Source organism: Aquarana catesbeiana, linkage group LG04, assembly GCF_042186555.1.
Source record: "Aquarana catesbeiana isolate 2022-GZ linkage group LG04, ASM4218655v1, whole genome shotgun sequence".
Classification (NCBI taxonomy): Eukaryota; Metazoa; Chordata; class Amphibia; order Anura; family Ranidae; genus Aquarana; species Aquarana catesbeiana.
This window is the reverse complement of record NC_133327.1, coordinates 258049190-258072494: the sequence shown is the minus strand read 5'-3', so window position 1 is coordinate 258072494 and position 23305 is coordinate 258049190.

The following is a 23305-nucleotide window of genomic DNA, read 5'->3' as shown; positions in this document are numbered from 1 at the left end:
AGGATGTCATGGTCCAGGATGAGCTTTTACACATTTGTCCAGCAGACATAAGACAGTTTGTTTTAGAGCAAAAGCCAGCATCTGGCAAAAAGGCAGCAGAACTGGCAGCTACCTATATAAACACTTTGTGTATTTGACCATCGTAGGGCTCCCCTCAGTGGCTGCAAAGGTGGAAAATCACCCACGCCAACACCCAGGCCCAGATTAACATCTCAGGAGCCTATAGGCAAGGAATTCTGAAGCGCAACCCCAACCCAAACCACACCCCCAGTAAGACTGACTTTTTTTTTCCTAATAAATTACAGCAAAGGTCTGGGAAATGCAAATTTCAGTAAAAAACAAACTAAAGTGAGTTTTAGGGCAAACAAATGCAATAAACTACCCAAATTTTTGGTAAACTATAAAAGACGGGGTTGCACTGAGTAACTAGATACCCAACATGTCAAATCTTAAATTTCTGTGCGCCCGTGAAATTGCGACATACTTTAGTACCCTACAATTTCTATAGGCGATGCTTCAAAAGCCTCCTATAGGTAATCAGTGTAGTGTTACGGAGGAGGTCTTGTGCTCGAATTATTGCTCTCATTATCGCATGTGCGGCTATATGCAACACCTGTATCGCAATCAACATTTTCACATGTAGGCGCCCCCGATGTGTGCGTTTACTGTGCTTATTTCTTAGGGTGGGGGCCTCAAAATTTTTGGGAGGGATTTTTTGTGCTTGGGTGTAACTATCTATTTGCATAACTTTTTTTTTTCATCACATATGATGATTTCTAGGTGACAGGTATTCTTTAATGAGACATGGAGGGTCTAAAAGATCCTGTATGTCTTCTCTGGGCTCCATTGGATGTATTCAATGCACATGCTAGCCATGGAAAGTGACAGGATGATCCAGAAGTGACATCATACGTGTCGCTTTCCGGGTCACCAACAAGAAGGGGAGGAAAGCGGACGTGTGTACGCTGTTCTCTATCCCCTCCACCTGCCGGCACTCATCATGTCAGTCCTGGGCCCGCAAATGAGTAAACGGAGACCAGAATACAAGCCGGTACTGGTGGTGTGCGGAATGCTTCCGCCTGACAAACAGGGGTCTGTCTGTCAGTTTTACACACAATGTCCACGTGCTGACCTGGCAGCAAAAAGTGTAAATAAAAAAAAAAAAAAAAAAGAGAGAAAAAACTCACACTGCTGAGCGCCCCTCTAGGAAGGGTGCATAATGTGCCTAGAGGAAAATCCGGCCTATATCTCAGTCATGTGGCCATCATAAAACTTTCAAGCTTTCAGGCTTGAGTAACTAGAAGCTTAACAGACATGCCCCTTTGCTATCATTATCAAATTTATCATCTGTCATAAATAACTCAGCTGGTAGAATAGCCAAATACCCATTTCAGCTGGCTGTTATTAGCAAGGGATCCAAGGACATCTTTAGTATCAGTTCATTGGGAGCATTTTTTTTTTTTTTATTCAATCTGATTTTAATGAAAAATTGTACAACAATAGATAGTGTCCACATACCAAAGACAATCAAAGAAAGACATATTTTATTATAAAAGGTATATATAATGTAGAACATGAGACATATAAACATCCCACAAGAACCCTTACCCAGATATAACATAGATTAATTGAAATACTATTGGGCAAGGTCTACCAGTACAAAGACCTGTAAATTATAAGGGAAAGTAGAATGGTATATTGCACTACTCATAATATTGAACCCCTGGAGAGAGTAGCCATATCAAAATAACAAGATTATAGTAAATTGTTAACTACTCCTCAGCTTCAACTCCTTTGGTAGGACACATAACATACAAAGAGAAACATAACTAGACTAAACCAGACAAAATGCTACAAAAAAAAAAAACAGAAAAGAAAGGAAATAGGTATAAATGAAAATGAGACGACCAGGGGAGGGCACTCGGACAGATAACAACTCGTTCATCCCAGCTCTAAACCGGTTCAGGTTCTACAGCACACCCGTAAATATATTTTGCATTTCGGGGGATTCCCTAAGAAACTTCCAAGGGAGCCAAATTTGGCAACATTGTTCATATGTGTCCAGTTCACGTCTCCAACCTCTCGATATTGTCCATCTCTACAACCCACTCAATCAGAGGGGGAGCATGTGCCATTGCCAATGGCGCGGTATGACTGCTCTTGCTGCTGTCAACCAATGTCTGTGGAGGCCTTTTTTATGCTTTTAAAGGAGCCAGGCAATATAGATAGCAAAGTAATTTGTGGCATGTTGGGGACAGTCACCCCAGTATAGAGTTGTAGAATTACACCCCATAAATCATGGACAGTGGACATTCCCACCAGATATACAGTAGTAAACTCTTGGTGGACTGGCAGCACCAATATAAATCTGTGGGTTTATCTGATGAAGCAACGTTGGGCATCTGTAGCAATGGGAGAGAAGCTTGAAGTTCGTTTCATGTGCCTTAGTTCCTAATGACATACAGTGGGTAAGGGTAAACGCTTTCTCTCATTCTTCTAATTCAATTTGGACATTTAAGTCTAGAGTCCATTTATTCGTGAACTCCGGAAGATGAGGATGGAGCTTCATAATAAGAACCCTATAAACCACAGAGAGAGTGTGGTCTGGAATAGTATTCTGTAAAAGACAGGACTCAAAGGAATCCGGTTTCCTAACAAATACATCTCTTGAGGAGAAGGAGGATAGACAGGACAATAATTGCCGATATTCCAACCAATGTGTAAATTGATTGTTGTTGTATAGGAATCAGTTTTGACAGCAGTGGGAGAGTTCCCCAGCAAAGGATTTGAGATATTCGGCAGATTGATTCTATGACAGAAAACATGTCCGAGCCACCGCCAGGGGAAAACGTGGGTTACGAATTAAGGGAGTAATCGGTCCCACTTTGGCGGAAAGGTGCGCTGTAAGGAAGGATAAGGAAGAAAGTGATCCACGGGCAGAAATATCCAACCAGGGAAGTGCCATGAGATCATAAGGGGCAATCAACTGTTCTATATGAACCCATTGTTTAAGATGGTAATGGTGAAACCATTTCACTAACCTGGTTAGGACCGCTGCAGCGTGGTAGTAATATAAGTCCAGTGCCTCTGCACCTCCTTTTGCTTTAGGAAAAGATAGAATTCTCCTCTGTAGTCTAGGCCTTTTGCATCCCCAAATAAACCTTGTGGAAGCCGATTGTAAAGTAACAAAAAAAGAGTGGGAGACCACAATAGGTATAGCTTGAAAGAGATAAAGAAAATGCGGAACTATATCCATTTTTAGGATTTTAATCCTCCCAAACCATGAATTTTGGGCTCAATCTTACCTCTTAAGATCTTGTATTGTACGCTGCATAAGAGGATGATAATGTTCCATATACAGATTGGTAAGGTCTGAAGGGATTTTAATACCTAGATATTTAAGTGTTGAAGAGCAAATTTTAAATGGGAAGTTATTCCCAAAGGCCTGAACTTGATGTGGTAAAAGAGATAAGTATTTCTGATTTAGATAGATTTACTTTAAAATGACTCAAGGCCCCAAAACTCTTGAATTCATACATAATAGAAGGCATAGACACATGTGGGTTGGTAACATAGAGTAACAGATCATTGGCAAATACTGCCAACTTCACTTCCGGTCTGTCTATTGGTATACCAGTGATAGAATAAGCTTGTCTAATTGCTGTTACCAGATGTTCCATTACCAAAACAAACAGGAGGGGAGACAGTGGGCAACTCTGGTGAGTACCATTTTGGATTGAAAAACTGAGAAAATGATTAGTTGATCCATATTTTTGCACTTGTTTTAACATAGAGTGCCATATTTATTTGTAACAAAACTGGCCCCAGTCCTATCTGCTGCAAAGTTTGTTCCAAAAAGTGCCAGCTAACACGATCAAATGCCTGCATCAACAGAGAGAAGGCGAGCTGGTATTTTTTGCTGATTGGGCATAATCAATAAGCAATAAGTATTTAAGCGTGTTATCATGGGCTTCTCTCCCCTGAACAAACCCAACTTGCTCTGTATGTACCAAACTTGGAATCAGAGGTTGAAGACATGAAGCAATCAATTTGGCATAGATTTTAACATCTACCCCAATTAAAGATATAGGGCGATAACTTGAACAAAGCCCCTGATTCTTATCCGGTTTAGGAAGTAGTGTGATGTGAGCCTCAAGTGTCTGAGAAGTGAAGCCATTGGTGGCGGATATGCTATTAAACACCCAGAGCATAAATGGTGTTATATATTCTTTAACCACTTGCCGACCGCCTCACGCCGATGTACGTTGGCAGAATGGCACGGGCAGGCAGAATCACGTACCTGTACGTGATCTGCCTCCCATGGGTGGGGGGTCCGATCCGACCCCCCCGGTGCCCGAGGCAGTCGGCTTTGGTCTGGGAGCGATGAGAGGCGAGGGGGAGACCATCCATTCGTGCCCCCCCTTCGCGATCGCTCCCAGCCAATCAGATCATTCCTCTGCTGCTGTATGCTAAACAGCAGCAAAGGAAATTATGTCATCTCTCCTCGGCTCGGTATTTTCCGTTCCGGCGCCGAGGAGAGAAGACTTCACTGTGAGTGCACCAACACACACACACAGTAGAACATGCCAGGCACACTTTACACCCCCGATCCCCCCCGATCACCCCCCGATCACCCCTCCCCCCCCCTGTCACACTGACACCAAGCAGTTTTTTTTTTTTTTTTTCTGATTACTGCATGGTGTCAGTTTGTGACAGTTAGTGTGGTAGGGCAGTTAGTGTTAGCCCCCTGTAGGTCTAGGGTACCCCCCTACCCCCCCTAATAAAGTTTTAACCCCTTGATCACCCCCCGTCGCCAGTGTCGCTAAGCGATCATTTTTCTGATCACTGTATTAGTGTCACTGGTGACACTAGTTAGGGAGGTAAATATTTCGGTTCGCCGTCAGCATTTTATAGCGACAGGGACCCCCATATACTATCTAATAAATGTTTGAACCCCTTGATTGCCCCCTAGTTAACCCTTTCACCACTGATCACCGTATAACTGTTATGGGTTGACGCTGGTTAGAATGATACACCCCCGTCGGCTTTCATGTAAAAGCAATCCTAGCGGCTAATTGGCCTCTAGACTGCTTTTACAAGCAGTGGGAGGGAATGCCCCCCCACCGTCTTCCGTGTTTTTCCCTGGCTCTCTTGTCTCAACAGGGAACCTAAAAATGCAGCCGGTGATTCAGCCAGCTGACCATAGAGCTGATCAGAGACCAGAGTGGCTCCAAACATCGCTATGGCCTAAGAAACCGGAAGCTACGAGCATTTCATGACTTAGATTTCTCCGGATGTAAACAGCGTCATTGGGAAATTGGGAAAGCATTTTATCACACCGATCTTGGTGTGGTCAGATGCTTTGAGGGCAGGGGAGAGATCTAGGGTCTAATAGACCCCAATTTTTTCAAAAAAGAGTACCTGTCACTACCTATTGCTATCATAGGGGATATTTACATTCCCTGGGATAACAATAAAAATGATTTAAAAAAAATAATGAAAGGAACAGTTTAAAAATAAGATAAAAAAAGCAAAAAAATAATACAGGGAAAAAAAAAAAAAAAAGCACCCCTGTCCCCCCCTGCTCTCGCGCTAAGGCGAACGCAAGCGTAAACAGCAATTGCACCATGCATGTGAGGTATCACCGTGAAGGTCAGATCGAGGGCAGTGATTTTAGCAGTAGACCTCCTCTGTAAATCTAAAGTGGTAACCTGTAAAGGCTTTTAAATACTTTTAAAAATGTATTTATTTTGTTGCCACTGCACGTTTGTGCGCAATTTTAAAGCATGTCATGTTTGGTATCCATGTACTAGGCCTAAGATCATCTTTTTTATTTCATCAAACATTTGGGCAATATAGTGTGTTTTAGTGCATTAAAATTTAAAAAAGTGTGTTTTTTCCCCAAAAAAATGCGTTTGAAAAATCGCTGTGCAAATACTGTGTAAAAAAAAAAATGAAACACCCACCATTTTAATCTGTAGGGCATTTGGTTTAAAAAAATACATAATGTTTGGGGGTTCAAAGTAATTTTCTTGCAAAAAAAAAAGACAAATTTTTTTTTTTTTTGCACAAAGTTGTCACTAAATGATATATTGCTCAAACATGCCATGGTAATATGTGAAATTACACCCTAAAATACATTCTGTTGCTTCTGAGTACGGGGATACCACATGCGTGAGACTTTTTGGGAGCCTAGTCGCGCACGGGACCCCGAAAAACAAGCACCGCCTTCAGGCTTTCTAAGGGCATACATTTTTGATTTCACGCTTCACTGCTTATCACAGTTTCGGAGGCCATGGAATGCCCAGGTGGCACAAACCCCCCCAAATGACCCTATTTTGGAAAGTAGACACCCCAAGCTATTTGCTGAGAGGTATAGTGAGTATTTTGCAGACCTCACTTTTTGTCACAAAGTTTTGAAAATTGAAAAAAGAAAAAAAAATTTTTTTTTTCTTGTCTGTCTTCATTTTCAAAAACAAATGAGAGCTTCAAAATACTCACCATGCCTCTCAGCAAATAGCTTGGGGTGTCTACTTTCCAAAAATGGGGTCATTTGGGGGGGTTTGTGGCATCTGGGCATTTTATGGCCTTCAAAACTGTGATAGGCAGTGAAGAGTGAAATAAAAAATTTACACCCTTAGAAATCCTGAAGGCGGTGATTGGTTTTTGGGGCCCCGTACGCGGCTAGGCTCCCAAAAAGTCCCACACCTGTGGTATCCCCATACTCAGGAGAAGCAGCCAAATGTATTTTGGGATGCAATTCCACATATGCCCATGGCCTGTGTGAGCAATATATCATTTAGTGACAACTTTTTGTAATTTTTTTTTTTTTTTTGTCATTATTCAATCACTTGGGACAAAAAAAATTAATATTCAATGGGCTCAACATGCCTCTTAGCAATTTCCTTGGGGTGTCTACTTTCCAAAATGGGGTCATTTGGGGGGGTTTGTACTGCCCTGCCATTTTAGCACCTCAAGAAATGACATAGGCAGTCATAAACTAAAAGCTGTGTAAATTACAGAAAATGTAACCTAGTTTGTAGACGCTATAACTTTTGCGCAAACCAATAAATATACGCTTATTGACATCTTTTTTACCAAAGACATGTGGCCGAATACATTTTGGCCTAAATGTATGACTAAAATTGAGTTTATTGGATTTTTTTTATAACAAAAAGTAGAAAATGTAATTTTTTTTCAAAATTTTCGGTCTTTTTCCGTTTATAGCGCAAAAAATAAAAACCGCAGAGGTGATCAAATAACATCAAAAGAAAGCTCTATTTGTGGGAAGAAAAGGACGCAAATTTCGTTTGGGTACAGCATTGCACGACCGCACAATTAGCAGTTAAAGCGACGCAGTGCCAAATTGTAAAAAGTGCTCTGGTCAGGAAGGGGGTAAATCCTTCCGGGGCTGAAGTGGTTAAAAATGAGAATTTTGATGTGAATCCATCAGGGCCGGGACTTTTACCCGACGGTGAATTGGTAATCGCTTCTAATAGTTCCTTGAGTAGGATAGGAGAATCTAAAGAATTCCCACTATCCTCATCCAGTTTTGGAATAGCAATCTCCTGGACATATTCCTGTATGCCGCGACTAGAAGAGTCTAAGTCTACAGGAGATAATGGCAGAGCAAGATTGTACAATGCAGCAAAATAGTCAGAGAAAGCCTGTTGGAGAGTGAATAGTGATTCCCCCTGATGGCAACGTGATACTCGATATAAGGGTCTGAGATGAACGAGGGTGTAGAGACCGAGTAAGTGGTCTCCCAGGCTTATTTCCATACCGGTATTTTCCTAGAGCATATATATGTTGACTGCTACGTGAGACTTCTAATAAAGTTTTAATGCTTACATGTTCTAATGGAACATGACCAAAATACCAGGTGTATGGTGTCTCTAGTTTTCACACTAGCTCCCTTTGATTGGGATACACTGCTTCACTTTTTTAGTTCTATACCCTGGCGTTTTTATAATGTTAATATTATGTATCAATATGCCATTATGCTATTATGTGATACATATATGAAATAAATTATGATCATATATATTTTGTCTATGTTATTATATTATGTGTATGATATGATATAATGTGTATAAGATACCTTTTACTATACACTCGCCAGACACTCCATGCTCATGTCACCAATTTGGTCTCATGCTTCACATAAAGTCCCAACTCTCTCCTTATGCTATTAGCAAATAGGGATGGAGACACTTAACTTTCAATGTCCTGAGCCTTATACAAAGTCCCAAACCCTTTCTCTTTTTTAGTAATTTACTAGGGATGGAAGCATGTGGTTCCGACTACTATATCCATTTTATTTTTGGTACTGTCCATAATAATAATAACATTAGTACAGTAAATAGTATTCATCTTGCAGTGTTTTTCTTTATTTGGGCTATGACACAAGACAGATCTAGGGGAAGTGGTCATCTTTGACACCACACGCCTGGTATTTTGGTCATGAATAATGACCTGTGAATACTGGGCTATATACACCTGACCTGTAATGCTGGGCTATATACTCCTGACCTGTGAATGCTGGGCTAAATACTCCTGACCTGTGAATGCTGGGCTATATACTCCTGACCTGTGAATGCTGGGCTATATACCCCTGAACTGTAATGCCCCGTACACACGGTCGGACTTTGTTCGGACATTCCGACAACAAAATCCTAGGATTTTTTCCGACGGATGTTGGCTCAAACTTGTTTTGCCTACACACGGTCGCACAAAGTTGTCAGAATTTCCGATCGCCAACAACGCGGTGACGTACACCACGTACGACGAGACTAGAAAAGGCCAGTTCAGAACCAAGCGCGGCACCCTTTGGTCTCCTTTTGCTAATCTCGTGTTAGTAAAAGTTTGGTGAGAGACGATTCGCGCATTTTCAGACTCGTGGCTTTCAGATCGTTTTCTGACGTTCAGTTTGTGCTTGTGGGTTTGTATCTGCTCTTCAGTGCGTGCAGTCAGTTCGTATCGGAGTTTTCTGTGTGATCTTGCCTGCTCGTTGCTGTTTTTCAGGTCGCTCTTCACAGGCCTTGCTGTTCTTCAGTGCGTTCTGTTACTTCGTTCTGAGCAGCCGACCGTTTTCTAGCCATGTTTCGTATGCGTACTCCTCGGTAGAGTTCGTGCTGTGCGGGGGCTTGGTGTTGGGGTCCTGACCTTGACACAAGTCCAGTCCATGAACAGGGTGGGGAGGAGTTAATGGACCAAGAATTGGTTGCTTCGGCGTGACCAGTTCTCTCATATGCCTTTGCTCCGTGAGATCCGTGAGAATAATCCTGATGATTTCAGGAACTTTCTCAGGATGACGGACCCCGTGTTTCACCGTCTGTTGGCTTCGCTGACCCCCTATATCAGCAGGCAGGATACCTGCATGAGGCAAGCCATCACTCCGGAGCAGAGGTTGGTCGCTACCTTGTGGTATTTGGCCACAGGGAGAAGCCTGCAGGACCTCAAGTTCTCGACAGGCATCTCCCCCCAGGCTCTGGGGATCATTATCCCAGAGACCTGTTCTGCCATCATACAGGTCCTGCAGAAGGAGTATATGAAGGTAAGATTTTTATCCTTTAATATCACATTTTATTGTATTGAATGTTTGCTAATATATTGTATTTCTTTCCTCCCTAATTACCATGATTGTAATATGCTGTGAATGTCCCCTTTGTCCTCATGCATGCTGGATTTTTAGGTAATTATTATTTTAGGTCCTTCATACATATTTGCCCTTCAATAACCTCTCCAGCATGGTGTCTCCTGCCCTATATTCACCTCATGTAGTCACTTAACAATGTATTTTATCAGCTCCATAGTAGTGCTTTACCCCAAACACCCCCTAAAATGTTTGGAAATGTTATTTTTGATTTAAATTCAGGCAGAGGGCCAGAGGCTTTTTTTTGTGGTGTCCCCAAATTTTTTGTAACCCTCCCCCCCCAACTGCTAAGTCAGCTGATCCCAATTCTCTATCCTCAATCATCTATCTGCTGACTTTGCCAAACCCATACACACTATACCCACCTCTTTACTGGTCAGATTTATGGATGAATTCCCCAAAGCATGTAGTGCAAGGGCCTGCCTGTATACTTTCCAATGGTACTGTTTAAAGTTCTTGTATCCTATTATGATCTTGATAGGTAATAGCAGAATGTCCAAATGTGCTCAAATGTGTACAGTGTGTATTTATATCTTTGTATTATGACACTTCTTACCTGTCCAGTGGGCTGCCAATAGTGTAACTAAGGAGGGGCTGTTCCAAGTAATACCCTGTATTTAGGCATTCATCTCTCAATGAAGTGAAGAGGGTTACCTGTCCAAGAGTTCCCCCCCCCCTATAATGTTAGAAATGGCTCATGAGAAGGGGGGGGGGGGGGATATGATAGGTGTACCTTATACTTTGTTGTTGTAAAATTCCCCTTAATAAATGCTATCTGGAGGTTGACCCATAATGTTTGTGTCTAATCTGCTTGCCATGTTTCTGTGAAAAAATAGTAATGTTTATTGTTTTTTCCTCAACAGTTTCCTTCCACGCCACAGGAATGGCAGACTGTGGCCTCCCACTTTGCCCAGCGGTGGGACTTTCCTAACTGCGGAGGGGCAATTGATGGGAAACACGTCCACATCGTCCCACCACCCAACTCGGGGTCGTACTATTATAATTACAAGGGGTTTAATAGTATTGTGATGTTGGCGGTGGTGTCGGCTAATTACGACTTCTTGTATGTGGACGTGGGGAAGAATGGCCGGATGTCCGATGGTGGAGTGATCGCCCAGACGGAGTTCTACAGGCGTCTCCAGAATGGCAGCTTGGACTTGCCACCTCCAGAGGACAATGTTGAAGGTCTCCCATTTGTGTTCGTTGCTGATGAAGCATTTGCGCTGGGGGACCACCTGATGCGGCCATTCCCGATGAGGACCCTCACCCCGGAACAGAGGGTTTTTAATTACCGGCTGGCCAGAGCCCGAAGAGTGGTGGAGAACACATTTGGAATCCTGGCCAGCCGGTTCCGATTATTTATGACACCCATCCATATGGCGGAGTATAAACTGAACCATATAATACTTGCCTGCTGTGTTCTCCATAATTTTTTAAGAAAACATTCAGCCAACTATGCTGGCTCAGTTGGGCCTGAGGCCGGAATCCCTAATCCATCAACACTGACGGCGCTTGAAAGTGGCCGTCCTGGCTTGCCCTCCCTGATTGCCCGTGATGTCCGGTTACGCTACCTGGAGTTCTTTGTGGGTAGGGGGGCTATCAATATGCCAGACAATCTGTGACACCTTTTTCAAATAAAAAACAACCAAAAGAAATTCTTGGTGGACATTTACTGCTTGTGTTTGTTTTAGCTGACCCTGACAGAAATGTGTTGAGTGCAGAAAATGTCGTGATTGGGTAACCTTATAAAAAACAGTGTTGGCTGGTACTTCCTAAATGCAAAAACACATTTCACTACAAGTGCACTTGCAACTGCACTGAACCTGCACTTGTAGTGCAAAGAGGATTTGCCCTTAGGAAATAACCCCCATTTTTGCATAAAACAACAATTACATCACCCCAAAAGTGTTGTAGTGTTGAGACAATAATCCACACATTCTTGAGTAAGGCACTTTTTTATACCTGCACAATCACATGTGCATTTCCCAAAGGTTTTTAAAACAAACCAACATGTTTGTTGTATAACAATGTTTGCAGTAGCATTATGAAAAATCAAAATATCCATTTCAGATAAAACAGGCCTGTGTAAAACCAACAAGAAAGCCAAAAAACTTGAACTTACAAAGTTCACATTAGGTAAAACCTGAAGGCTATATCAGACATCAGTATTTAGGAACTGGGTTTGATATAGCGTTCAGATGGGGGGAAATCACCCCTGGAAAAGCCAAATTTGGAAGATGCACACCAATTTACGAATGTCAACATGTGCTATCTGCCATCAGGGGGGATCAAGGGACGTGTTTGGGGGGAGCAAGCCCTTCCTCAACGCTACTTTATAATTGAGGAAGGGGTTGCACCCCCAAAACGCGTCCATTGATCTCCCGTGATGGCAGATAGCACATGTTGACACACTGTGTGCATCCTCCAAATTTGGCTTTTCTAAACATTTTAAAAAGTTTGGTACGATAAAACAGGTGATTTTGTGGGGTTTAAATTCGCCCCAAAACATCAATGGTGTTATTATTTTTTTTAATAACATCACTGATTTGTTGCTGTATGTTTTGCAATTGGAGATTACACCCCATGATCTCCCCGATCAGTATCTGGGCACTTTCAGATGTAAAGCGTTCTGGATCACGATCACCTAAAAAGAGATAAAGAACAAAAAAAAAGGTCTCAAAAATCTGCCACCAGCCATCTCTTTTACCTGAGTCTGTGGTCGCAGACACTCACCTGTTGTGGTGCCAATCTCCACCACGTCTTCTTCTTCCTCCTGCTCAGCTTCTTGGGTTGGTATTTCCCCTTCTTCCAGAGAGGGGGGGTCTCTGGTCTCCTGGGATGAGGGGTGTCCTCCGAGTCTTTTCTCCCCTATGTAAAACAAAAATGGTATACTTAGCACACAGATATTTGATGGCAGAACTATAGAAATAGGAAACATTGCTTGGAAGTGGGGTACAATTGTCTATTTTAGCCGAGTTCCAAGATGTATATTTTTTATTGCCCTTTGTCAAGCTGCAATACTTTACCTGTTTGGTACAAGCTTCACAGATGGAGACCCCCCTATAGTATACACTGGAGCACCTGTGTGGCCCCCTAATAAAAATGGTGTTCTTGTGTCCCACACTAGTGCTCCAGTGTCCAGATGTGAAAACAGCTGCTCAGTGTCCTCTCCTTACACACAATCTAGTTTGCATTTCATTCTAGTAACAAACCCATCTACACAAACAAATATTTGGCATCCAAGTAGGCCCCCAAAAATGTGTGAAAATGCATATGGCCTAAACAATGGTGTTCTAGAGGCCGAAAGAAAAATGTTTGATACGAACGAATAATGTGCCCATGAACATTAAAGTTGACCTTTTGAAACGTTACAACTAATAAAAGCATATGGAGCAGAACGAACGTAAAAAAGACAGAAAGAATAGGAACACAGCACAACTACTTACTTTTTTGCAGCACTCTCCGGATCTTTCGGTACTGCTCTCAACTTCAGGTCCGACCACCGCTTCCTGAGCTGATCTTTAGACCTTCGTACCCCGAAATTCCGCTCTAGACTCCTGACCACTTTCGCCATGATCTTGGCCTTTCTGATATTGGGGTTGGGGTAAGGCCCATATTTTTCGTCATAGTCGGACTTCCTCATGATGTCGACCATCTCCAACATCTCCCCAAACGACATATTTGTGGCCTTAAAACGTCTCCTTCTGGATCGGGACGTGCCTGGATCCACCCTTTCCTCCTCCTCGTTGCTACATTTAGCCCGCACCTGCTGTATGTCCGCCATCATGCTCTTCCCCCACTGCGCCGAACGAAAAGGGGCGGGGAATACACTAGAAAGAACGTCAGGGGCGGACGGAGTTACACGCATGTGCAGTGTATATAAAGCGTAACACGCGTGCGTATTACGTTTGATCTGTGAGCGGAGGAAGGAGCATTGAACGCGGCGATCGTAAGAACGAAGGTAAGAGACAAACTTGGGCCTATACTGCTTCTATAGATTGAGGCCTATATTGTAACAAGATTAGGAGAGTTTTGTGTGACATTAGGCTTTGTCTTGTGTTGTGTCTTGCAGTGAACATGGATATGGTACTGAAAGATCAGGACTTCATTTCAGTCTTCATAGAGATGCTAAGGGAGCTGCCCTGTCTGTGGGAGATTAAACACCCCCATTACAAGAACCAAGCAAAGAGGAAGGCAGCACTGGAGCAATTGTGTGAAATTGTGAAGCAGGTGATCCCCACGGCAGACATCACTTTTTTAAAGATTTTCATTGGTGGCCTGAGGAGCACATATCTGAGGGAGCGCAATAAAGTCCTGGATTCACAGAGATCCGGAGCAGCAGATGACATCTATGTCCCCAGGATGTTGTACTACGACAGGCTGCACTTTCTGGCAGGCCAGAATGAACCCAGGCCATCCCTCTCAAGTCTTCCTTCCACGCTTCCTTCCCCCCCGGCTGAGGCTTCTGACGCCCAACCTGGGCCTTCCAGGCCGCATGTGGAGGAGCCCAGATTGAGCCAGGTATAGCATTCCTCTAAATATTTCTGCTTGTCCAATCAATGATGTTAACTAGATGTTAGTTTGGAGTACTAATTTAGGATTGTGATTGATGATGCAAAAACTAAAACCATGTCCCTTTTTCATACACAGGGAAGTCTCAGCCAGGAGGTGGCCGGGCCGAGCCGGCTGGCTGATCTGCAGGTCCCTCCACCCCCCCTGGAAAGAGAAAGTGGCAGTAGGAGGAGTACCCTAGAGGAGGCGGCTATCAGATTTTTTTGTAGGGCTACAGAGGTCCTGGGAGCACCACACACCAGGCAGGAGAACATTGCTGCATTCATTGCCTATAAAATGCAGAGGATGGAGGAGGGCCAAAAAGCCATGTGTGAGGCCCTCATATCAGAGGCTCTGGCGAAAGGTGTGAGGGGCCAAATTACACCTCACACACAGCTTTGGGATGGTCCTCCTCCTCCTCCTGCAGGTCCTACTCCTCCTCCAGGTCCTACTCCTCCTCCTGCCACATGTCCAACTGCACAGCCAGAGCCCGGAAGGAAGTGTGAAAGGAAGACCAGAGAGTGATTGCCCTGGATCCAGTCTGGTCGGCCAAAAGATGCAGCCTCTTGTGGTACCACAGCCTGGGGACACTGATGTCATCTGCTGCTATCCGAGTCTCTGTGAATCCCGGACCAGACTGCCCTCCCTTACATATGGACTCCTCAGGCCACCAATTTTGAGGTTTAAGAATTGATGTCTGCCGTGGGGGTCCCAGGCTTCACTAATTTCTGCTGTTGATCCAGTGTTGCCTTCCTCTTTGTTTGGTTCTGATACCTTAATAAAGGATTTTTGTTTTGAATTATATTCTCCTATGTGTTTTACTTCAAAAATGACAGTTTGTTTGTGAGGATTCAGGTACATTTCAAATATACAATGTGAAATGAACAAGGGACACCAACACCAAACAACCTCCTGGAGATTAAATAATAAAAGACACAAAACACACACAAAAATATTCTGGAGTAAAAATAAAAATAACATTGAACAAAGATCAGCCTTGGAAAAAATCCAAACATTAAAGAAAAAAAAAGGCTTAAAAACAAAAAAAAAAAAAAACATAAAAAATATAAAACTGTCAGATGTGACAACTAATAACAATATATTCAGGGAATCCCACTAAAAAAACACAAATAAAAGTTTGTGAGAAGTGTGTGTGAATATGAGCAGCAAAACTACTTAATTCTTGTCACATTCAAAAGAAGAAGAGAGTACGCTGTATTAAACCATTTTTTACATTGCAGCGTGACGAAAGTGCTGTATCCATTGCGAACGCTAAGTTTACCAGAACGAGCTGTCCCGTGTCGGAATTTCTTCTGAGCATGCGTGGCACTTTGTGCGTCGGAACAGGCCACACACGGTCGGAATTGACGCGATCGGATTTTGTTGTCGGAAAATTTTATCTCCTGCTGTCCAACTTTGTGTGTCGGAAAATCCAATGGAAAATGTCCGATGGCGCCCACACACGGTCGGAATTTCCGACAACACGCTCCGATCGGACAATGTCCATCGGAAAATCCGACCGTGTGTACGGGGCATAATGCTGGGCTATATACTCCTGACCTGTGAATGCTGGGTTATATACTCCTGACCTGTAATGCTGGGCTATATACTCCTGACCTGTAAAGCTGGGTTATATACTCCTGACCTGTAATGCTGGGCTATATACTCCTGACCTGTAATGTTGGGCTATATACTCCTGACCTGTGAACTTTAGTTACTCCTGACCTGTATAAGTTCATATATTTACATTCACATTTGTATTATATTTTTCTAAGGGCTGGTTCAAAAAAAGAATGTGGTACAGGAAACATGCATTCCATGCACACTGCCTTTGCGATCTGCATGCGGGTGCCAATGTACTGGTAACAGGACCCCAAATGCAGATCGCAAACACAGTGCATTTGTGGGCACCATATCTCATGGTTTCGCAGTACCATGCTGTTTGCTGCAGCGTTCTTTTAAAAGTAATGCATGCATTATTTTTTTCTGCATCCCAGTTTGATTTGCAGCCCATTCAAATGAAGGGGTTGTCAAAATGCACTACACAGGGAAAACTTGTGAAATGCACAGGAGTGTATGCCACATTACCATGTGATCCAGGAGTGAAGTTTTCTTCAGAACTGCTTTACTCTTAATGGACTTGCTAGGTTATCTCCCAAAAAATAGTGCATCATGCCCGGTGATCTTTGAATTCAGGTAGATCTCCACCATTCTAAGGTTGCCTACCTCTGCTCTAGGGTGACCAGGGCGGGTGCTGAGGCAGAGGGCGGGTGGTCCGCCCTGGGTGCCACACACTGGCGGGTGTCAGGCTGGTGTCTCCCGCTATGTCAGCTTTAATTTTAATCACCGGGTGCCCACCGTCACAAAGTCCCGCCTCCTGGTATGGCTTCTTTGACAGACAGCACACTTGTCCAGTGCAGACATGTGCTGCCTATCATAGGTGGGAGCCGATCCAGAAGGTGGGACTTATTTGACAGCGGGCACCTGTTGATTCAAATTAAAACTGAAACAGCATGAGACACAGGCCTGTGTGATGATCCGGCCGGCTCTCCTCTTCCTCTCCTCTCTGATCCCTGGCACAGTTGAGGGCGGTGTGGGCACAGGTGAGGCTGCATTCCTGGGCTTTGGTGAGGCTGAGATGTGGGCACAGGTGAGGGCGATGTGGACACAGGTGAGGCTGCATTCCTGGGCACTGGTGAGGCTGAGATGTTGGCACAGGTGAGGCTGCATTCCTGGGGACTGGAGAGTCAGCATTGCTGGGCACTGGTGAGGCTGCATTGGTGAGGCTGCATTGCTGGGCACAGGTTAGGCCTCTGCATTGCACTCCGTTTTATGCTCTGGAATGGCGGTGGGTCAGCTAGCCCAGACCGCAATCTACCTGTCACCCATCCACGATCTACTGGTTGCTGACCCCCGCTCTAGGGTTTCTGCTAAAAAAAATATATACAGTATCTCACAAAAGTGAATATACCCCTCACATTTTTTAAAATATTTTATTTCATGTGACAACACTGAAGAAATTACACTTTGCTGCAATGTAAAGTAGTGGGTGTAAAGCTTGTATAACAGTGTAAATTTGCTGTCCCCTCAAAATAACTCAACATTAGGGATGAGCCGAACACCGCCCGTTTCGGTCCGCAGCAGAACCTGCGAACAGACCGAAAGTTCACGCGAAATTTAGAACCCTGTTAAAGTCTATGGGACTCGAATGTTCAAAATCAAAAGTGTTAATTTTAAAGGCTAATATGCAAGTTATTGTCCTAAAAAGGGTTTGGGGACCCGGGTCCTGCCCCAGGGGACATGTATCAATGCAAAAAAAAAGTTTTAAAAACGGACGTTTTTTCAGGAGCAGTGATTTTAATGATGCTTAAAGTGAAAAAAAAAAAAAAAGTGAAATATTCCTTTAAATATCGTACCTGGGGGGTGCCTATAGTATGCCTGTAAAGTAGCGCGTGTTTCCTGCGCTTAGAACAGTCCCTGCACAAAATGACATTTGTAAAGGAACAAAAGTCATTTAAAACTGCTTGCGGCTTTAATGTAATGTCGGGTCCCAGCAATATGGACAAAAATCAGTGAGACAAACGGCATGGGTACCCCCAGCCCCCAGTCCATTACCAGGCCCTTTGGGTCTTGTATGGATATTAAGGGGAACCCCGCACCCGAGTTAAAAAAGGAAAGGTGTGGGGCCCCAGGCCCTCTGAACAGCAGTATACAGGTGGTGCAAACAAGACAGGGACTGTAGGTTTGTTGTTAAGTAGAATCTGTTTGTAATTTTGAACTGGTACATTTTAAAAGTGTAGCTCCAGCCAAAAAATCTATTTTTAAGCTTTTTGGAAAACATAGGGAAGGGTTATTACCCCTGTAACATTTATTTTGCTGTCTGTGCACCTCTTCAGAAGATTTCACCTCACTTTCTGTCCCAATGACAAATGTTTTTTTGAAAATTTTGTAGTTTTTAGTGAAACAAGGATTGGTGATAAAGCATCAGTGGAGAGGAGCCACGTTTTTTCCATATTAACTCTTACAGGAGAGAATTTCCCTTCCTAGGGGTAGATTTCATCTCACTTCCTGTTGTCTCCTTCTGTTTGCAAGTAGGAGTCGTTTGTAAGTTGGATGTTTGAAAGTAGGGGCCTGCCCTATATATTCTGCAGAAATTGGGGCAGAATATATAGGGTAATATAATGGTGGGCGCAGGAACGGGCCCTGCTGTGAAATATTAGATGAAGAATTGTAATTACATGCCATTGTTGAACAGTGGTAGAAAAATTGGGCCTGTGGTGGTGGTGGTGGTGGTGCTGGTGCCACAACACTGTAATGCCCCGTACACACGGTCGGACAAAATCCTAGGATTTTTTCCGACGGATGTTGGCTCAAACTTGTCTTGCATACACACGGTCACACAAAGTTGTCGGAAAATCCGATCGTTCTGAACGCGGTGACGTAAAACACGTACGTCGGGACTATAAACGGGGCAGTGGCCAATAGCTTTCATCTCTTTATTTATTCTGAGCATGCGTGGCACTTTGTCCGTCGGATTTGTGTACACACGGTCGGAATTTCCGACAACGGATTTTGTTGTTGGAAAATTTTATATCCTGCTCTCAAACTTTGTGTGTCGGAAAATCCGATGGAAAATGTGTGATGGAGCCTAAACACGGTCGGAATTTCTGACAACAAGGTCCTATCACACATTTTCCGTCGGAAAATCCAACCCCGTGTACGGGGCATAAGTGCTCACAGTTACTCTTGGTGGGCGCTGGAACGGGCCCTGCTGTGAAATATTAGATCAAGAATTGTAATTACATGTCCCTGTTGAACAGGGGCAGAAAAATTGGGCCTTAGGCACTGGTGCCACAACACTGCAACCCCTCACAGATGCTATAGTGGGAGCACAGCAATGAGCCCTGCAGCAAAGTATTGCATCACAAATTGTAATTATACGTCCCTGTTAAACAGGGGCTGAAAAATTGGGCCTTGGGCACTGGTGCTGGTGCCACAACACTGCAACCCCTCACAGATACTATAGTTGGAGCGCAGGAATGAGCCCTGCTGCAAAGTATTGCATCAAAAATTGTAATTACACACCCCTGTTAAATAGGGGCAGAATAATTGGGCCTTAGCCACTGGTGGCGGTGCCCAGAACCAAAAATGTTCTTACAAGTTGCATGAAAATTGAGGAGGAAGAGGATTGTCACTCGGCATAACAGGATAGTCACTCAGCATCAGCACAGGCAGTCTTGAAGGGATCTCACATTAAAAAAAAAAATATTCGGTTACATCAGCATCAGGTGCTTGGTAGCTGGTGATCCAAGACTGATTCATTTTTATGAAGGTCAGCCGATCAACCGATTCGGTGGACAGGCGCACCCTGTGATCGCACTGAATGTGCGTTCCGAAAGAACGCTGGATGCAGGACAGGCCAGTAGCTCAATTGCATACTGTGCAAGCTCTGGCCAGTGATCCATCCTCAAGACCCAGTAACCCAGAGGATTTTCAGTGGGAAAGGTGTCCAAGTCTGATCTTGCCCCTAGGTATTCCTGCACCATGTGAATCAGACGTTGGAGATGGTTGCTGGAACCGATCATAACTTGGGGCTGCGGAATTAAAAAGACGGCCACCTTCTCCACCGCTCCTTCTGTGACTGACTGAAGCCTCAGCAACATGTTGTCCAGGAGGACCAGGAAATTGTAACCACCCAGGCTCTGGAAACGCGTTGCACAAACCTTTCTGCAAGGCCTCCCGAAGATGTTTCATCCTCTGCTCCCCCTGTGATGGCAAGATAAGGTCCGCAACCTTACCCTTGTAACATGGATCAAGGAGGGTTGCCAGCCAGTAACGATCCCTCCCCTTGATACCACGAATACAAGGATGCTTCTGCAGGCTTTGCAGGATCAGGGAGGCCATGCAGCGTAGGTTTGCTGAGGCATTCGGTCCAGAGTCCTCTGGGTCACTAAGGATGACATGATCTGCAGCCACCTCCTCCCAGCCACGTACAAGTCCCTGGGTTTCTTTGGACTGTAAATGATCCCTTGAAGACTGCTGCTGATGCTGAGTGACAGGCTCCACCTCCATGCTGACACAATCCTCCTCCTCTTCCTGTGTTTGATCGGCGGGCATGCAGGAACACGGTCTGGATAAAGGGGGCCTTGAGAGTTAAGGAAGTCCTCCTCTTCCTCCTTCTGTTCTGCCTCAAGTGCCCTGTCCATTATTCCACGCAGCGTGTGCTCCAACAGGTGGACAAGAGGGACAGTGTCACTGATGCATGCACTGTCACTGCTCCCCATCCTCATGGCCTCCTCAAATGGTGACAGGGCAGTTCATGCATCCCTGATCATAGCTCACTGGCGTGGGGAAAAAACCAAGCTCCCCCGACCCTGTCCTGGTGCCATAGTCGCACAGGTACTCATTGATGGCCCTCTGCTGCGTGTGCAGGCGCTGCAGCATGGCCAACGTTGAGTTCCACCTGGTGGACATGTCACAGATTAGGCGGTTCTTGGGCAGGTTAAATTCCTTTTGGAGGTCATCCAGCCGAGCACTGGCATTATATGACCTGCGGAAATGCACACAGACTTTCCTGGCCTGCCTCAGGACATCCTGTAAGCCCGGGTACCTGCCCAAGAACCGCTGCACCACCAAGTTAAGGACATGAGCCAAATAGGGCACATGGGTCAGTTGTGCCTGTCAGAGGGCGGAGAGGAGGTTGGTGCCATTGTCGCAAACCACCATTCCTGGCTTAAGCTGGCGTGGCGTCAACCACCTCTGAGCCTGCCACTGCAGAGCTGGCAGAATCTCTGCCCCAGTGTGGCTCCTGTCCCCCAAGCACACCAGCTCAAGCACCGAATGGCATCTTTTTGCCTGCGTACTTGCGTAGCCCCTTGAACGCCTACGGAGCACCGCTGGTTCCGAGGACAAAGCACAGGAAAAGGCCATGGAGGAAGAAGAAGAGGAGGGGGTAGAGGAGAGAGGTGTGTCAGAATCGCCAGTAGTAGCATTTTGGAGGCGTGGTGGCGGAACAACCTCCAACACTACTGCACCTTGTCCTGCATCCTTCCCAGCTGCCAGCAGAGTCACCCAATGCGCTGTGAAAGATAGGTAATGTCCCTGTCCATGCCTGCTGGACCATGACTCAGAGGTAATATGCACCTTACCGCTGACCGCCCTCTCCAGCGAGGCAAAGACATTGCCTTCCACATGCCGGTAGAGAGCTGAAATCGCCTTCCGTGAGAAAAAGTGGTGTTTGGGAACCTGCCAATGAGGAACCACATATTCCATAAACTCACAGAAGGGGGCAGAGTCTACCAACTGAAAAGGCAGCAGTTGAAATGCTAGCAATTTAGCCAAGCTAGCATTCAACCGCTGGGCAAGTGGATGGCTGGGAGCGAACTACTTTCGGCGGTGTAGCAGCTGGGGCAGGGAAATTTGCCTGGAACAATCTGACGTCGTTGTACCGACAGCAGATTGCCCGCAAGTACTTGGCTGTGACACACCTAATTCTACACCTTCATTCCTCTCAGTGCAGGTTTCAGAGAGGACTGAAGGTTTAGTGGGGTTGGAGATCCCAGCTGATGAGGAGAAAGGAGAGGTCCTCTTTGTTCTTTGGTGTGGGTCTTTTAGGTATGCTTGCCAACGAACTGCATGGCAGGTCGACATATGTCTGGTCAAGCATATGGTGCCCAAGCGGGTGATGTTTTGGCCACGCGAGATACGCTTGAGACATATGTTGCAAATAGCAGCGGTGCGATCTGATGCACTCGTCTCAAAAAAAGGCCCACACCAAAGAACTTTTGGAATAACGCGCAGAGACAGCAGCGCCCTGCACATGCGGAGCTCTGCGGTGTGATGCATTCAGTGTGCTGCCCTTAAGCTGGCCCCTGGAGGGCATCCTGCCTCGTTGGAGATGTGCCTCCTCCTCCTCTCTCCTATCAGGCACCCACGTGGAGTCAGTGACCTCATCATCCCCTCCCTCCTCATCACTGGAGCAAACCTGGCAGTATGCTGCAGCTGGGGGAACATGACTGCCAGATTGCTGTCCTTCTTGAGCACCCCCTCTCTCTGGGCTCACGTTACTGCCTTCCTTTAGCTGGGTACCATCATTGGAGCCTTCAAAACACTGGGCATCCTCCTGGAGAATGTACCCAAAACTGTGGTCAAACAGTTCAGGGGACTCCTTAGGAGGATATGGTGGGGCTAGGGAAGGAGTGACTGATGCCATTGAGCCGAGGGAAGAGGCTGCGTTGGCAGCTGCTTTGCCAGACAAAGTACCCTGAGCCTGGGTTAGAGAGGATGAGGATGGCTTGGTCATCCACTCTACCAAGTCTTCTGCATGTTCCGGCTTAACACGGCCAGCTGCCGAAAAAAAGGATAGGCGTGTCTCACGGCCATATGCTGATGAAGATGCACCGTGTCCACGACCAGCACTGTTGCCTCTAGACACAGAGCCTGCTTGCCCTCTTTTATTGGCTTGTGACTGTCTGCTTCTCCTTGTTGGCCTTCCAGACATACTAATGGCCTGCAGTGAGATGTAGCTGCACAAAGCTGGGATGTATATATATATTGATTATACTGCAGCTAGCAGAATCAACTGCCTGCCTGTAGTATTATTAGTATGAGAACAGCAGCAATTGTCTTCAGGTAGCTTTAGGTGCACACTGTGCAAAGGACACAGTACAATAACTGTAAATACTGCAGCTGCCTGCCTGTGGTATTAAAAGGATCAGAACACCAGCAATTGTCTTCAGGTAGCTTTAGATGCATGCTGTGCAGAGGACACAGTACACTAACTGTAAATACTGCAGCTGCCTGCCTGTGGTATTAATAGGATCAGAACACCAGAAATTGTCTTCAAGTAGCTTTAGGTGCACACTGTGCAGAGGACACAGTACACTAACTGTAAATACTGCAGCTGCCTACCTGTGGTAATAATAGGATCAGAAGAACACCAGCAATTGTCTTCAGGTAGCTTTAGGTGCACACTGTGCAGAGGACGCAGTACATTAACTGTAAATACTGCAGCTGCCTGCCTGTGGTATTAATAGGATCAGAAGAACACCAGCAATTGTCTTCAGGTAGCTTTAGGTGCACATTGTGCAGAGGACAAAG